The sequence below is a fragment of the Etheostoma spectabile genome, chromosome 16 (assembly GCF_008692095.1).
Source record: "Etheostoma spectabile isolate EspeVRDwgs_2016 chromosome 16, UIUC_Espe_1.0, whole genome shotgun sequence".
NCBI classification, from domain to species: Eukaryota; Metazoa; Chordata; class Actinopteri; order Perciformes; family Percidae; genus Etheostoma; species Etheostoma spectabile.
In genome coordinates, this window is record NC_045748.1 from 3119769 (window position 1) to 3124704 (window position 4936).

The window sequence follows — 4936 nt, forward strand, 5'->3', positions numbered from 1 at the left end:
GGTGTCTGGATTCCATGGGGGGATTTATCTTGCTGCTTTCAGGGCAGACGCCTCTCCCTGTAGAGTTTAAGTACCAGAGACTTTCTGCCAAGACTTAAGTATCACATATCGTCTGTTAATGATACAGTTTCATCAAAACCAGCGGCAGTCCCATGAAGCGAAAAATGTTCTGCCGTCTTGTTTTGTCTATATTTATTCATTCAGATTTTGTTCTCTTTTGTGAAAAGAGAAAAGGTTCAACCTTTCAGCCTCTCTTATTATCAAGTGAGAAAAGCTGAGGAGAAATGATTTGGTTGAACTATCCTCTTCACAGCCTGTAATTGGATTTACAGACAGACAAGGCTGTGTTGTATCACGAGAACGTTTCAAAACCCCTGGCATTGAGAATTCAGTTTATTATGTTTCTACTTATTTTACCTCCACTTCTTTTAAAAATTGTACACGTGAACCACATCCTGACAATCCCAACAGCATGCAACATACAGAATAACTAGTTGAGCAGTGAGTTTGCAGGAACCCACACTTGAATACAACATTTGAGTGTTCAAATCATGAAGATCACAATCAGCACAAGTTTCCCTTCGATATTACTTCACGTTGATGGAAAACACAGATACTGCCTCATTATTACCGCTGAGAAAACACCACTTTCCACTCAAGTACCATTTCTGCGAGTGAAACAAAGAGGGGTTTGTGGACAGAGCTGCGCCGCTGCCAAAGACAATATGATGTGGAAGCTCTACCTGTCTGCACACTTCCTGACTTGTGTGAAGCCATGCTTATATACAAGATAGAACTTGTCTTGGATCAGATTTAGGTAAATGTGATTAATGTACCCACAAGTCCCATCCAGGACAGCAAAGAGTGACTCGCTTTAAATTAAAGGCTTTGACTGTAATGAGTGTCTGGCTCCTGGCTAAATTGTGGTGAGAAAAGTGAAGGGTTCAGGGACATGAATTCACATGTGCTCTTTTCATATATTAGAAACACACATGCCTGCGTACAAGGAAATCACACATGTACATACACGCGCGCGTGTGTGTGTGTGTGTGTGTGTGTGTGTGTGTGTGTGTGTGTGTGTGTGGGACTTCTATCTCCACAATGTCAACTTTCCCAGAAAGTAAGAAAAGCTGCTTTGTTTATAGCCGGGACAAGCATTCATTTTGAATTTAACCAGGCTTGAAGGTTGTTTTTTTTACATTTAAACCAGCATTTATGCAGTAAGTCACACACAAACACAGAATACAGAAATATACTTCTTTATCCAACCTATAAAATCTTTACTTTCACTGATGAGAAGGCAAGCTCCTGACCGGGATCTGTCTGACAGACAGTTAACTTGGCTGGAGAGAATATTGCCTGCGAGTGGAAATACTCCTCTGCGTCATAACATTTACCTCAAGTCATCATTAGGGAAGACGAAGGCACAATGGTTGGCAGTGTGTTTTGCTCTGTGCGCTGTGCCTCACACTGTTATTAAACATCATTAGACAGGCAAATATGACAGATGATGAGGAAGACAGCGCTGCAAAGCCCACTCGAAAAGAAGTCTTTTAAATTCCCATCTCATTTTTTTCTTTTTTGTTGCCCGCTCCACAAAACCAATTTCTGCAGCAAGCTGTCAGCTGTAAGTGTGTGGCGCCACAGACTCGCTCCAAAATGTATTGAGAGAGGGGGGAACGGACGGCGGTGGGGGTGGTGGTGGGGGGGGGGTCTGGACCGACTGTGGGTGAGTGTGTTAAAATAAGCTCATGGTGCTGTTCACATCAGGCCTTGCTGGGAATGGAAACATGAACATTTCACAATAAGTCACTCATTCTTAAAGCGCTATTCAATTGATACTTTTCCCACATGTCCCTGAGATTTAAATTAGTGTTGCAAGCCTCTGAGAAATGTGTTGTTTGTTGAACTGACAGAGTAGCTGCTGCCAATCAACTCACTTCTCTTTTCCACTTTTTTTACGGCACCTATTTTATATTTTTTCTTTCTTCTAATTTCTCCATTCCTCTGTCTCAGTTAAACTATCAGTAACTTTCTCCTGTCCCTCCAGCTCTCTATTTTCCTCTGTGGTGTTGATCAGCTGAAAGAAGGCCATCGCCATATATTCACACATCAGTATCGTGAGCGGTTTATTATTAAATGGCAGGGATTCAAAACCAAGTTAGGACACTCCTGTTTTGTCTAAGGGGATGGCATTTCCCCATTAAACATATTTTGTATCCTATCGCGTTTCTGTGATAGAAATGCATGACATAACACACACAACATACATGAATAAACACAATACAAGTAGTCCTCTGAAAACCAAGGACAAGGTGGCAGAAATCAAAGGTCCTCCACACTAAATGAGAAAATCTTTAGATTTTCAGTCATGACCAGAATGAAAAAAAAAAAAAATCCATGCCTGTTTATTTAACTTTGATTAAGGCACACATATCGGTCAGGGAAAGATCATGGTCATGGTTGCAATAAATTAACGATGACGGCAGGTATAGGACAGAGGGTGTGAACAGCTGTTTTTGCATCAAAAACAGACAGTCATGTCAAACTGCGTCTGCCTTTGCTTGAGCCCTTGTGACAGACAGGAGTCCCACCTTGCTTGGCCACAAGAGGTCCCTGTTCAAAAAACTGTAAACAGTTTGTCATTGACTTTTTTTTCCTAGTTAGGACATTCTTGACATGTACACTTTTAAATGTGCATGCCAGATATACTGACTTTATACCCTAATGAAATAATACTAATATATTAACAATAAATACACATAAGAATTGGAAATAATCAACAACTCTAAATTTGAGTTATGATTAATCACCATACCCTTAAAAAAGGTGTTTTTAACATGCAGGGAATATTACCAACAGAACTTTGATGATGCTGAGTTATTTAGGGTCCCACATGTGGCCAAACTGTACATTTTCCAGATACATTTGGTTTTTAAATTAGTAAAGAGAGCCATCTTGTGGGCATGTGTATTACGCACATAGTTTGGACCATATGCATAAAGTTAACCCAAGTAACGTTTTCGGCAGAGTTGATGCTGGAAAAAAAGACAGACACATCTTACAGAGCTACTCTGCCCTGCAAAGGCGAAAGGCAGTAATTTTGGTTTTTGGTGGAAAACGAGTTAAGGATATTGTTGGGAAATTCAAGACATCCTTTATCATGTGGATAAGTATCTTGAGTCAATTTTGTTATTTCTTTTGGGTTTTCTGAAAATGAACTTCTAAAGAACAAGGAGAAACCAAGTCAGAGCATTGTATCACCAGTTACTATGATTTGGTTTGCTCAATTTGAGTTACGGTACAGGAGAGCAAAAAGTACAAGCTATAAGTATTCGTAAATCATCCAACATATAGGCCATGATCACTGCATTTTATAAACATGTTACTATAAGGAATTTGTAAATGGTGATAAGAAAACAAATACTGATAATTTGGAAGGGATTGCCTTTTGCCTTGGCAAGACCTTTCACTTTTTGCAGACAATACAAAGTCAGTACAGTAACTTCAAAATATAGGTCAAAAGTTAGAATAGATTAGATTATACTTTATTCATCCCACGACCAGGAAATTTTGTTGTCACAGCAGCAGCATTTTTTTAATAACAGCAAAAAACAAAAACACACAAAGTAAACACACAAGAAATACAGGCAAACAATGGACAATGATAATATGGTAGACTGAGCAAGCAAAATGGCGTCAAAGTAAGGTATTTTAAAGTGCGGTTGCCATGATACAAGAAACAAATTGAATGATTGGTACTGAGTATGAAGCAAAGAGTAGTAGCATTTAATTTAAATTATATTAACCGGCTGGACCATTATTGAAAAGTAAGTACTTGTAATAAAATAATATAAATACTGATATTAACAGAAAGTGTGTGGTGTAGATGGGAGAAAAAACAGGAAGAGAAACTACAACATTATCAGGTGGTGCAGGTGTTGTAGAGTCTGACAGCGGCCGGGATGAATGACCTGCGGTACCTCTCCTTCTTACACCCGGGGGGTATCAGTCTGCTGCTGAAGGAGCACCTCAGGGACCCCACAGTGTCATGTAGGGGGTGAGAGGTGTTGTCCATGATGGATGTCAGCTTGGCTAACATCCTCCTCTCCCCTACTTCCTCTATGGGGTCCAGAGGACAGTCCAGGACCGAGCTCGCTCTCCTGATCAGTCTATTGAGTCTGCTCTTGTCCCGGTCCGAGCTGCCCCCCCTCCAGCAGACCACAGCATAAAGGATGGCAGAGGCCACCACAGAGTCATAGAAAGTCCTGAGGAGAGTCTTGCACACTCCAAAGGACCTGAGTCTCCTCAGCAGATGGAGGCGACTCTGGCCCTTCTTGTATAGAGCATGGGTGTTATCAGTCCAGTTCAGTTCATTGTTTAGGTGAACACCCAGGAACCTGTAGCTCTCCACTACCTCAATGTCTGATCCCTTGATGCTCACCAGTGAGAAAGGGGATGTTTTCTTCCTGAAGTCGATGATCATCTCCTTTGTCAAGTTCATGTTTGAGCTTAATATTTTTTTTATGTAGACACATTGCAAGATTTCGGCTGTCCTAGAATTCACTTGACTGGACAACTTAAAAACGTTAAAGACATTTTTCTCAGTTCCACACTCTGGCGAGTTGAGGTCTTTTGCCTTTGCAGGGCATGACTGTACATGAACACGTTGAGACCCACAGCTGACCGAACGGAGCAGCACCAGTGGAGGAGTCGTACTGTGCAGTTGTGACATGTGTCCTCACATTCCATGTCCAGCATCAAACAAATCCAGTGGATATAAATATTTCCTCATGGTGGTGGTGATGGTGCAGTGGACATGACACAGTGGTGTGGGAGATCCAGGTTTGATTCCCACTGCTATACATCAACCAATGTGTAAATGTAACTTGGTGTTTATGTATGTGTTGTGATTTGGCTGCTACCTTGGCCAGGT